The following is a 14,497-nucleotide window of genomic DNA, read 5'->3' on the forward strand; positions in this document are numbered from 1 at the left end:
GAAAGAGGATGAACTCTTCACTGTCACATTTTCCCCCTGGAAAGTTCCAAACTCTGTTTCATTGGCATCATTAAGTATTCAGATTTTTATTCAGAATCTATTTTCATTTTTCTTTATGTGTTCATGGTTCTCTCTATCCTGTTATTAGGCACAATTTTTGTACATGTCATGTTCAGTCTATCAGTAGAAATTGGATTTGTCCATAAGTTATAGAGATGAAAAATAATGGCATATAGTGAAATTTATTTCTATCTTACATCGAAGTGTGAAGTTAGGAATGCAGAACTGATATGGGGTTATGTTTTCCAACAATCCTCAGGGACCCAGACTCCTTTCAGCTCAACACTCTGCCATTCTAAGATGAAGTCATATTCTGTGAGGTTCAAAATGGCAGCCACTGCATCCATGGTTCAGTCAGCAGGACGGAGGAAGGGATGAAGAAGTGTGGATTAAAGGCATGTAATAGTTGTCTTTTAAAGAACGTTCCCAAAAGCTACCACAAGACACTTCTGTTTACAACTCATTGGCCCAAACTTGGTCACATGATGCAAGGGAAACTGGTAGAGTCATTATTTTTATAGTCATAGTGGCTAGCCAAATAAATTAGTAATAATGGAAGAAGTGAAAAATGTTGAGAGATAACTATCAATGTCTGCTACAGACAGTTATAGAAACTGCCCATTAAAATCTTGCTTATCTGTAAATATATACAAGAATTAATCTTTCCCTTATTCAAACCACTGGGTAACTCAAAACAAGATACCATTTTTAATATACAATTGTCATTAATATCTTTTACTGAATATACATTTGGACTTTCTAATGTATCATGTCAAAAAATAATTTACTAAAAATTAAAATAAAAAAATAGCAGTAGATTGTTCTGCTGAGCAACAGTTGAATTATTTATCAACCTTTCTGATCTGTGTCAAACTTAGAGGAGGAAAATATTTCAGTGTAGTTTTAATTATATTTGTATTTTAAAATCAGCACTAAATATCACTTACAACTTATATTAATCCATTTAGATTTTACTTTCTAAGATTTTAAAACATAAGGCCCAGCCACAGACTCGAATTCCACTTGCACAGGAGTTCATTCACTCTGCTCAGATAGCTCATAAGTTTACTGTCTGTTATCCCCGGTTTCCAAATGTAGTAAATCTGCTGTTTGTTTGTATTTCCTGAAAAGATGTTCTTTATTTGGCATGACTACTCCAATTTTAAGAAGACAATAATATCTAGCTTTGACAGATTTCTCTATATAGTCCTTAGCATATAAAACCAGTAAAAGTGAAATTATTTGTAACGAGTATATGTATTCATCCATTCGTTCTTATTAGTTACATAATAATAGTAGACATGAACAAATGAACATACTATTCTCTTTTAATCTAATGTAGAAGACCATATGAACATATAATATAAAAAGTATGGTATAGAAATATATTTAAGTGTATTAGAATAATTGTGTAAGTATGCCAAATATCTCACTAAATCAGAATTGGGTTGGTCGGCTTTATCATAAATGTCAATAATATATTTTAAAGAAATTTCCGATTAATTAGTTAGAACTACTTGGATTAATGACATAGACAGTATTGTAAATTCTTTAATAAAAGGTTAAACCTAATTTCATAAGCATATTGTTGACAAAAGTAACTAATAACATAAATTTATAAGTGTTTAAACCTACCATATATACTGCCTTAAATAAAAGGTATATAAATTTGGTACCTAGGTTCATCAATTATGATATAGGAAAATCCCTTGTTTAAAGTGCCTCAAAGAGACAGAAGTTGATTTCTATCTCCCATAGTAGTGCCACAAAGTCACTCAGATTCCCTCAGTCTTGTTGCTCCATCATTCCATAGGGTATTCCTTCTGGCAGCGTAGTAAAAACTGGCTCATCAGCATCATGTCTACATTCTAACTTCAAGAAGTAGGGGGAAAAAGAAATGGAAAGCAAGCAATTTCTTTTTTAAGGGACATGACCCAGAAGTTGCGCACATCACTGCTGCTGTCCTGTGGTGCAGAATTTAGTTGCCTCCCCGCATCTGCAAGAGAGCCATGTACCCAGCTAAAATTCAAGGGACCCTTAGCAGTCTCTGCCTTACCTAATCAATTCATTAAACAGATGTCAGGTGAATAAGGTAATGAACATCTGTTGTAGAATATCAGGTCATAAGCATATATGACCTCTCATATCAATTAATAAAATTATTAACCAAGGATTAAACGAGCTTTTGTCCTTGATCTACTGTTATTTCAAGAAAGTTGGAGATGAGTCTTATAACACTATTTATCAACATGTGGAAAATATCCAAATTTGATTGCTAAGTTACCATTTTATTTGATAGAAGTTAAAAATCTAATTGAATTAAGCAATCTTTAATAACAGACAAGAAACTTCTTATGTAAATTTAAAGTCACCTAAATGAGTGCCAAATGATGATTGTAAATGGTTCTAAACAAACCAGTCAATTAAGAAGACAGTGCTTAAAGAATATAAAATTTTTGAAAAAAATAAATATAAATTATCATTGTACTTGAATATAATTATTTTCCTATTTCTGCTGATTCTTATAGACTTGGTAATCTTTTCGGGCAAGCTCCACAAGAAGATATACATATAAGAGGTATGGATTCATTGGATTCATTTCACATTACAGTTAAGAAAGATGTACATCACAATGATTTTAACAGAGCAGACTGGGGTTTACTCCCTCCTGCTTCCTTCACATGTGTTAGTTGGGGGAAAACAAAACCATTCCAGGTGTGTACATCACTGAAGTGATCTTTGGAGGGAAGGAAGGAAGGAAGGAAGGAAGGAAGGAAGGAAGGAAGGAAGGAAGGAAGGAAGGAAGGAAGGAAGGAAGGAGAGGGAAGGAGGAAGGGAGAGAGAGAAAGAGAGGAGAGAGGGAGGGAGAGAGAGAGAGAGGAGGGAGGGATGGGGTTAGGCATGGAGGGAGGGAGGGTGGGAGGAAGAAAGGAAGGAAAAGGAAGGGAAGAGAAGAGAAGGGAAAGGGAAGCAAAAGAAAGGAAAAGAAAAGAAAACATGGTAGAATTAGATGAGGTGTGAGGAACAGAGAAATATCCCTCCCAGACTTTCCAGCCTTATGTTCTCCAGTCACTTAGCAAAGATCTGCTAACCATCTACCCTGTGTTAGATGCCATGCTAGGTGGTGGCACAACCTTAGATGGGGCATAGTTTATGCTTGCTAAATGTTCACAGTCTTCCAGTAAAGAAAAATTGGTACCTGAGCTCTTTCAACTCTATGTAATGTGGATTAAGCATATTTTGAGGCTTTTACCATAGTGTCCTCATTGTGATTAATTATCCTCCCCTCCCTTTTATAAAAAAGGCCTTTAGAAGACTCTTTTCTGAGCAAGGCACCTGGTTGGTAGAACATGTGACTCTTGATCTCGAGGTTGTGAGTTCCAGCCCCATGTTGGCGATAGAGTTCTTTTCTGGGGAATCTTATCAGCCCAAGAGAAAAACCTAAAGATATCACCCCAGATTTCCTAATGAAATGGCCCACTCAGGTCTCCACACACTAAAATGCTCTATTGACATGCCCTGCCCACATGCACACAGCATCCATCCATCAGCTGTATAGATACACTTGTTTAAGTACAGGGAGATAGTCAAAGATCACCAGACATCTGGGAAGTGGGTGGGGGGTAGGAATGGAAGAGGGGTACCAGAAGGGGTGCAAGAGAGGCAGGGCCATTACAACTGAGAGGGACAGAAATATAGGACTTACACTATTGCATAAAACTCTTAACATATTTCCTGTTTGAAGAGCCAATGAATGTTCTACAACAGGGATCAGCAAATTACAGCCCATGGACCAAATCCACCCTATCCACCCACAGATTTTGGTAAGTAAATTTTTATGGAAACATTGCCATGCCCATCATTTACATATTACCTAAGGCTGCATTCACATGACAATGGTAACATTGAAGAGTTGAGATGGAGACCATTTGGCCCACAACACCTGAAGTATCTACTATTTGGCCCTTGATAGGCAAAGTCTGTAGACCTCTCTTCTACAAAATAGATCATTTGAATGGTCTCTTCAATCAATCATTCCATTTATTTTCTAGTGCCAGCTATATGGAGAAACAAAGGTGATTAAGACATGGATCCCATCCTCAAGCAACTTACGATTTACCAGGAAGAGATAACAATGATCTAAATATAAATATATATACATATATATAAATATGTATATATATAAAGTCACCTGAGGGAGTAGATAGTGTAAGTGTTATGTGGGATACAGATAAAATGATATTGTTGTTTAGAGATGGGCAAATATTTATACAGCACAGGGACTCAGCCAGCACTGCTAAAGTACATGGTATTTGAGTGGAACTTAAAGATTAGATATGTCCTTGAAATCTTTACCTTCTTTTATGCCCTTTTTTTTTCCTGAGAGAGAGTGCACTCATGCAAGAGTTGGACAGGGGTTGGGAGGGAAGGGCAGAGGGAGAAGGAGAGAGACAATCCCAAGCAGGCTCCACACTCAGCACAGAGCCCTATGCGGGGCTCAGTCTCAGCCACCCAGGCACCCCTTCTTTTATGCCCTTTAAAGTGCTTTAGATATTTACTTGAAACTACAGATTTTTAATTCAGAAGTTTAAGTAGTAATAATAAACCTGTCATTTTTAAATATCATCTTTTATACAAGCTATTTGTATTATAATTTTATTTAACTTCATTCCTATTTAATTCTTGTCAAAGACCCTGAAAAATTTGTCTAAGGAAACTAACAATGAAGTCACATAATGTTCTCTACACTACTCTGATTTGGGTAGGTGCCATTTATTATGATATACAGTACAGGAGGGAAGAAGAAATAGTTAGGTCAAAGTAATTACAGTCAAGCTGTCTTCTAATCAAGAGGGTAACTTTGGCTGTCTGACATGAATCTAATTGCACAAAACATTTCATTCATTATTGATGGTATAAAAAATATCTTTAAAGAACACTGTAGTTCTATGGCAACAGAAGACTAAAATCTTATTTCCAATGGTTCAGGTCTTGTATTAGAAGTGGAGATGAACATCTCATCTGAGCTCCACATACACAAGTAAGCTGAGGCTGCTCACCCACAACAGTCTGGAATGATGGCTTATCACCTTCCTATAAAAGAAAACAGCTGACTACTGCAAGCTTCATAATAGAGAAAACAACCTCTCTTGGGAAGCGAGCCCCAGCTCTTACCTCAAGACTCCCCTTTGAGCATTCCTGCTACCACCTTACTGGCTTCAAGCATTGACTACCATTAATAACCAAAAGCACCGAAGGGGAAAAAAACTGAAAATTCATCAAGGCTTGATTAAAGACTAGAATAACAAAGAAGTAAACACAGAGTATCACATGGGGTGCCTGGGTGGCTCAGTTGGTTGAGCATCTGACTCTTGGTTTCAGCTCAGGTCACAATCTCATGGGTTGTGAGATGGAGCCCGATGTTGGACTCTACACTCAGTGAGAAATCTGCTTCAAAACTCTCTCCCTCAGCCCCTCCCCCCACCCACGCATGCAGGCATGCACACATTTTCTGTCTCTCTCTCTCTCAAATAAATATATAAATCTTTTAAAAAAACACAGAGTTTCACATAAAACTAACTAAATAACATCTCGGCAGGACACTGAGGCACAGTGCCATCCTCATGTACTTCTAGAGAGAAGATGGAACTATAGTTCCCAAATTTACTTCCTTCAACACTCCCAAACCTGTTTCTTTTTCCTCCAAACTTCTGAGATGCAATCATTTCACCATGAGAGAATTTCCTCACTACTGTGTCCAAGATGGATACAAATCAATGATTTTTAATTAAAATACAATATGAAGAATTATTGTAATATGCTATATGACAATATTTGCCAGTATTACCATGATGTGATCATGGAAAAGGTGTTATTAAGCCAGCTCAAAAAGTAAGTTGTATTCTCAGAAACAAAATAATAATTAGGTGTTCAGTGTCTGTCAAGGAATTAGCATTAAATCAATCACATACATGACCAACTAGATGTAATTAAGGGGTAATGCTGGTGCAAAGTGTCGCCTGCCCCATTTTCTTTCTGTATTGCCTGACTGAGCCTTTTCTCCCTTAATGTTTACTAACAGAATTCCAGCACTTTGCCTTGAAACTGCAGACCATTTGAATTCCCACTCAGAAAAATTAGGAGAAGGAAGGGAAAAATGAAGAGGGGGAATCAGAGGGGGAGATGAACCATGAGAGACTATGGACTCTGAGAAACAAACTAAGAATTTTAGAGAGGAAGGGGGTGGGGGGATGGGTTAGCCCAGTGATGGGTATTAAGGAGGGCACGTACTGCATGGAGCACTGGGTGTTATATTAAAACAATGAATCATGGATCACTACATCAAAAACTAATGATGTATTGTATGGTGACTAACATAACATAATAAAATAAAATTAAAAAGAAAAGAATCTGCACTTCACTTAATAATGCAAACAACTGTAAACTATAAACTTCTGTGATAAATGTAAATAAGTCAACATGTTCTGAGTCCCTATATGGGCCTACATTTTGTTCTCAAATACAACAAAGGAAACATGTTAAATAAGTCTATAATGTAATAAAACAGATTTATGATTAATTTAAACTGCTAATTAGTAATTATGGTGTTTACTTAGAATTTAGTGGGACTTTGAGTAGAATAGATTAATGGACTCAATAAATTTCAAAATTTTAAAAAAGTTTAAAAAATTTTAAAAGTAGAGGCGACTGGGTGGCTCAGTCAGTTAAGCATCTGATTCTTGATTTCAACTCAGGTCATAATCTCAGGGTCAAGAGATGGAGCCCCCCCATCGGGCTCCACACTCAGTGGGGAGTCTGCTGGAGATTCTCTCTCTCTCTCTCTCTCTCTCTCTCTCCCTCTGTCCCTCCCCTGCTCACATTTTATCTCTCTCTCTCTCTTTTTCTCTCTCTCTCAAATAATCTTTAAAAAATAAAATAAAAATTTAAAAATGCCTCACGCTGACTGAACCCTGTAGCACTAGATTAAAATCAGAGACATCACTATAAACTCATGTTTAACTTAATATAAATACAAATAGATAGATGCAAAAACAAGTATAGACGTGTGTATATGTGGGTTAATATGCTATGTACATCACCTAGCTCAGTCTGTAGAGAGGGCCTAGAAGCAATGACACCCCAGTAGCAGTCAGCACATCCAGTTCCATGACTTAAACCCACAAGCAAATGTAAAAGAGCTTTCAGTAACCAGAGCTGGAACAATTTGAGCAACAAAATAAATAATACAGTATGGGATCATAACTTAGGATATAATGTAAATATGAGATTGCACTAAGTTTTTAGTAAAGGAATAAAAGAAATGGCTGAAAAAGAGAGTGGACATAAGCAACAAATATTTCAAAAAAAGATTACAGAAAAAGGAAGGCAGTTGGAAGTTTCTGGCAATTGATTAATGAAGATGGAAACAAACATAGACCACATCACTCATAGGAGGAATAGAATCAAGAAGACTGAATTTCCCCCATCAAATCCTGAGGATGCTCAATCCTTGAAGATGTCAGGTACAGAATTGGGTAGAGTTGAAAGACAGGGCTGAAACAAGGGCTTTGGTTACAAGTTTGTATGTAAAATACTTACTTTATCCATTGCCTTCCACACCCTAGATGTTAAAATCCTGGGACCTAGATGCCCATTCTCCAGAGGGTCCTGCTCTAGGAAAACAGAGGTTTCAGAAAAGAGAGAGCTCCAAGACTATAGATAAAATCCTCAGAGATCGTTGAAAGATTTAGCATCTTTAAGACAAGAATTGGATACTGGTTCTCCCAGTTAATAGGAGCTTCAGAGGTGAAAAAGAAGAATTGGAAGATGCAAATTATCAGAGAAATAATACTAGAGAAATTCCCAGAAATTGAAACACAAGTTTTTATATTGAAAATTCCCACTGAGTGTCCAACATACTGAAAGAAAAACAAAACAAAACAAAACAAAAAGATGTAGGGAACATTATTAGAAATTCTGTTACACCAAATCTGAATAACACAAATGAGAAGATACAGGTTATCTACCAAAGAATAAGAACAGCATGAAGTTTCTCTTTAGTAACCTTGTATACTAGAGGACAGTAGACCAAAACCTTCAAAAATATGAGAGAAAACGATTGTCAGCAATTAACTCTCCACTCCGCAAAATTATCAGTCAAGTGTGAAGTAAAATTAAGATAATTTTATAAATGCATGAATTCAAATAAATTCTCCTCAGGCCCATCTTTTCTAAGAATTCTACTCGACAATATGCTCCAACAAAATAATAAAGTAACCATGAAAAAGAAAGTTAAGAAAACCTGATATGGTAGATTCAACCTAAAAAAATGGTGAAGGAAAGTCCCCACATGACAGCTAAATAACATGTCTGGGGAACTGTCAGGCCAGCAGTCAAGAGCAAAGGAAGACAAGACCTCAAGGCATTCAAGGAATAAAGGGCAGGAAGACAACTAGAGTACAAAATATGGTAGAACATTTAGAAAAATTAAAGGTATGTGGATGGAATTTGGCCAAAAGAAAAAAGGGTACCTGGAAAAATTTTAAACTATACAATAATGACTATATTCATATAAGTAGTGGTTTCTGATAACTTACATTAGCAATATATCTACCTTGGGAAGAATGGAGGAGAGGCGGTAAATGTCCAAAATTGATAAATCCTCACCAGTCAAAACCAGGAAGACAATAAGGAATCTCTCCACTTGATTACTAAGAATATGATAGTATAAAAATATCATTGTACGTAAGGACATAACCACTGAAAATAAAGCAAACAAAGGCATTAAAAATGATTGCTTCTTAAAAGCAAGAGGGGCACCTGGATGGTGAAGTCGGTTGATCAGCCCACTCTTGGTTTTGGCTCACGTCATGATCTCAGGGTCATGAGATTGAGGCCCACTTTGGGCTCCAGACACAGTGCAGAGTCTGTTTAAGACATTCTCTCCCTCTCCCTCTGCCTCCCCCCCTGCCCCACCGTCTCTCTCAAATAAGTAAAAAAAATATTTTTTAAAAGCCTGGGTGGCTCATTCAGTTAAGTATCAGACTCTTGATTTCAGCTCCGGTCATGATCTCAGGTTCCTGAGATCAAGGCCCGCATTGGGCTCCCTGCTCAGTGGGGAGTCTACTTGAGGATTCTCTCTCTCCCTCTTCCCCCCATACTCTCTCTCAAATAAACAAATAAATCTTTTAAAAAAAAGTTCTCATCACAAAAAAATTGTAACTATGTGAGGTGATAGAAAACTACACTTACTGTGGTAATCACTTCACAATATACATATATATCAAATCACTGTCTTGTACATCTAAAATTAATACAATGTTATAGTCAATTATATCTCAATTTTTTTTTTAAAAAGCAACTATTAGTCGGAGTGGTAATGGGCAGTGGAATGTGAGTTTTTATTAAAAGTGTTCTATGACTAAGTAATTTTTTTAATTTTGTACGTTTCATGTTAAATTTTTATATTTAAAAAATTAAAATATTGAAAATGTCACATTTTAAAAATCAGAACAATAATACTAGAGAATTTCCCAGAGATGAGCAGTAGACATGTCCCTATTGACAATGCACCTGGTAACATACATGTGCCAGGTTAGATCACTGTAAAATTTTGGATCTTTTCTTTCTTTTTCAACAGATATTTTTCAATAGATATTTTTCCTGAGCATCTAGCAGGTGCCAGGCACCATTCTAGGTCTGGAGCTATAGTAATGATCAAAACCAAATTCTTACTCAGTGGAACTCGTTTGGGGTTGGGGGAAGCAGGCAATATAACAACTGAATATAGAAAGTGTCAGGGATGGCAAGTTCTTAGAATGAAAAAGCATGGGAGTCAAACATAGTAATTTCATGGTAAATTTTTAATGAATTAAACTATCAACCTGATAATATTTTCCCAAACCTGAGATTTCAGCTACTCTCAAAGCTACTTAAAAGTTGAAAGAATAAACCAATAATTACCTATATACTCTTCTCCTAAATTCATCAATTCCTAACAATTTTCTGCATTTGCTTCCTCTTTCTCTCCAGGTAGAGACAGAAAGAGAGACTGTTTTACATTATTTAACTTTCTACTGAGCCATTTGAAAAAGAGTTGTAAGCATCATGACTTTACCCCTATTTCAGCATGCATCCCTTAAGAATACAAATATCCTCTCACCTAACTCCAACACAACTATTTCACCAAAGAAAATTAATGAGGTATGCTTGTTGCTGCTGGGGTGTAATTGCTTCTTAGACATTAGTGAAGACAGCAAAGAACACATATACACAATTTGTTCATACTGCTATCTCCAATTCAAACCCAACATCCCAGCATTCTTCCTTAACTTCTCCCATTCCATATTCATAGCCTCCTTCTCCCACAATGAAAAAGCCTTGTTTCCCCCAAAATCTATGTGTTCACTCATTCACTGTCTACTACACAAACAAGATAGCTGGAGAGTCACAACACCAATATCACTAACAACAAACCCAATAAGAAGAGTTCAAATGGGGCACCTGGGTGATTCAGTCGTTAAGCGTCTGCCTTTGGCTCTGGTCATGATCCCAGGGTCCTGGGATCGAGCCCCGCATCAGGCTCCCCGCTCAGCGGAAAGCCTGCTTCTCCCTCTCCCATTCCCTCTGCTTGTGATCCCTCTCTTGCAATGTCTCTCTCTGTCAAATAAATAAATAAAATCTTTAAAAAAAAAAAAGAGTTCAAATGTATTTTGTAATTGTTTTTGTCCTTGAAATATATCCTTCTAAGTGTATATGATCAAAGTACTGTGTTCAAATTTACTTTAATTCCTTTTTCTGTGTAGTTACAATATCAACTCTATACACAATGAGGATTGTTTGTATTTGCATTAAGTTTTTAGTGTTTGCTTTTTATTTCATCCTTATTTGCTTATTTTTGAATATATAAAATATTTACATGAATGTATAAAATATTCCAAAAGTCAACACTATTTAAAGGTATATTCAGAGACGTCTCGTTCCCAGCCCTACCCCTTCCTCAATTCTCACCCACCTGTTTATATAATCACTTTCATTACTTTCCAGGTTGTCATTCCTATGTTTCTTTTTTGAAAAACTAAGCAATGTGTGTGTGTGCTCTTATCTATTTATTCTTTATTACACAAAAGCCAGTTCACTGCATACCCTGTTGGCACCTTGCTTTATTTAATGATATATTCTGGAAATGATTACATATAGTTACATAAAGATCTGCATTGTCACTTCACAATGGCAAATTATACCATTTTTTTTGGCTGCTCAACTAATCTAAGAGTGGGTATTTAGATTGTTTTCAGTATTTTACTAATACAAGTCATTTTGCCATGAGTAGTTTGGGGCATTTTTGTTTTGTACTTGTAAGGTGTATCTTCAGGGGCTTACTACTATATTTAGTGTCTGGCATAATGGCTAGTTAAGTGCCAGAGAAATAGTGAGATAGTTGTCTATACATTGTCCAATTTCTCCTACCTACAAACAGAATCCTGGTTTAATTATAAGCCTCAGTATGCCAACTGAAAGACTATATTCCCTACTCACCATTAAGGACACAGACTCAACAAGGAGGGGATTTTGTTGTCCTTTTGTCCTCTATATTATTTCTGTCTAAAACTTGAACAAAATGTCTGGAACCCCAGTTGCCACTTTGCACCATGAGGAAACCTCGAAAGCTGGAATCTAAGTACAAAGGATGGGATAGAAGAGAAATGGTACACTGAGTTCTGGTCCTAAATTGCCTGCCTCCAGACTGCTTTAACATGAAAGGGAAATAAATTTCTATATTGCTTGAGCTAGTTGTTGAAATTTTTCTTATAAATAGCCAAATAAAATCTTAGTGACACAGAAACTGGTACTTGAAAGTGGAATGCTACTAAGAACTTAAGCCAAAGAATGTCAAGAGTTAGTGGAGGAAGAGCAGCTAGAAAGCTGGTGATCTTTACAATGAAGTAGCAAAATACTTAGTCAAATGCTTGCCTCTGTACTTTGGAAGTATGATCATGTTCCGATAGAGACTCCAGTGTCAAGGGAAATAGTTGGAATATTCATAGTGATCCATGTGTGGGCTCTTATTTGTCACTGTTAGTAAAGTCTACAAGGGAGACACAAACTCAGATCAGAGCTACCAAGCCTATAAACTGAGATTAAAGGAAACACTGCTTTAGGGAGGGATTACAGACCTCTGCCTGAGGTCTGTAATCTAAGTTGAATGAGAGACCCACAGTTCGAAGCCTCCAAGCTATAGAAGCAACCATTGCTTCTATACTCTCAACTAGAGCAGTATTAAGAGGTGTCTATAAAACTACAGCCTCAACAGGATTTAAGATGGAAGGTGTATCTGTTGGCAATGACAAGATTGAGGATGCAGGTTCCTACTAGAGCCATGATTTCAAATCCAGCCTTGAAGTTGAGAGTGTTGGCCAAAGGTAAAAGCTGAAAGTCTTCAGCCTTTAGAATTATGTATCTACAGGAGAGCTAGAGTAATACCATCCTTTTTGGAATAGATATAAGGCCACTGCTGTAGCCCTGGACTATGACCATGAAAACTCTCTCTGTCTCCTTGACTTCGATCTTCCAGAGGAAAACCAGCTGCTACTAATGCTTAAGTGTTTACCTTAAAGCAGTTATATCAGATATGCTGCATAGGAGGAAATCTGTTATTGGCTTCCTTCCTCCTAAGGCAAGGAGGCGGTCAGGAGGTGTAGCTACTATTGGATGCACTGACAACAGGTTCACTAAATCAGAACATTCTTCCACCTGGGTCCTGCGGACCAATACGATGTTATCTCATAATCCCTGATTCCTTTTGAGCCAAAAGACTTGAATGCTAGTCTTTGACTCTTTTCAAGGGAAGGAAAAACATCTGTATTTTTCCCTCCCCTTGATTAAAAGTCTGCTTTGCCTTTTTTCAAATAAATCCCCTAGGTGAGATCATCATAAGGCTAAATTGAAGGAATATCTCTTACAGACTTTATGAAGGAGGTACAACTTGAAGAATGGAAAGAACTTAAATTATCTGTTACTTATTTCAAGCTTAATAAACACCATGCACAAAGGGCTGGTGGAGAGAAGGCTTGGGCCTGTCCAAACAGCAATGAACTGGTTTGGCTTTGGGCACAGGCGAAGAGATATATTTGGACAGGGCCTTGAAGGCAAAGCTAAGATGTTTGGACTTTGTCCTGTAGGTGACAAGGATTCCTAGAAAACAGATGCTGTTTGCAAACACTGTTTTCATACAATTTATAGAGCAGCGCCCAAAGCTAAATGATGGAGTCAGCTAAGGACCCATACAAAAGTGCACAAGTTCAACTGAGGACAGTTAATAAGCAAAATAGAGTAAATTGGTTGAGCCAGCAAGCTCTTCTCATGCTCACGAGCACAGGCAGCGATGGCAGGGTGAAAATGAGACAGACTCTGCTCATTTGGAAAAACTCTTCCACTTGAATCTGTACAAAATCAGACTAACCAATGTAAAGACTTAGGTAGCATATGATGTAATATCCTTGCCAACTGAGAACTTTTTAAATCTTGCCTTTTTTCTCTCTGTCATTACTTGATAGTGGGTCAGCATTGGAATGCATCTAGGAGCACCAAAAGTCAGATCTGTGACTTATCCACTGTCCATATTAAAATCTGTTCAAATACACGGCTAAGTGACTATTTACGAATATGTTGGCAATGCCTAGCCAAATACAAAGACAGAAACTCTCCTAAGCTTACTAAGCAATCTTGAATTTTTTGCATCGATTTGTATAGTTCTCTCTATAAGTCTTAATCAAAATAGGATACAAAACATTGTGTTTTGACCTCATTTACATCCAAGAGATTGTGCAACCTCACTCTGACAGTGCACTATGATTTTTCTGAACTTTAGAAAACGTGATCCTGAGACATGGTATAATCTCAGGGGACTTAATGAACAGCCATTGTACCTACAACTGTGCAGTCACCTTGGCCTCTGAACTGTCAGCTCCAGATTGTAAATTTGATCTACCAGTTCATGAAGCTGGGTCTCAGAGAAAGAACATCAGGTCTGGCTTTAAAAAGGTATTGGGTGGGAGGGGGTGCCTGGGTGGCTCAGTCATTAAGCATCTGCCTTCAGCTCAGGTCATGATTCCAGGGTCCTGGGATCAAGCCCCGCATCAGGCTCTTCGCTCATCAGGGAGTCTGCTTCTCCCTGCCCCTCTGCTGCTCCCCCTGCTTGTGCTCTCTCTCTGTCAAATAAATAAATAAAATCTTAGGAAAAGAAAAAAGAAAAAAGGTATTAGAAGGGCTGCTTTGAAAAAAAAAAGAAAAAAAAGTATTAGAGGGGCCCCTGGGTGGCTCAGTCAGTTAAGCATCTGCCTTCGGCTCAGGTGGTGATCCCAGGGTCCTGGGATTGAGCCCGGTTGGCATCGGGCTTCCTGCTGAGCAGGAGCCTGCTTCTGCCTCTCCCTCTGCC

This window comes from Callorhinus ursinus, unplaced genomic scaffold (assembly GCF_003265705.2).
Source record: "Callorhinus ursinus isolate GAN/ISIS: 27379988/994484 unplaced genomic scaffold, GSC_fseal_2.0 scaffold6, whole genome shotgun sequence".
Classification (NCBI taxonomy): domain Eukaryota; kingdom Metazoa; phylum Chordata; class Mammalia; order Carnivora; family Otariidae; genus Callorhinus; species Callorhinus ursinus.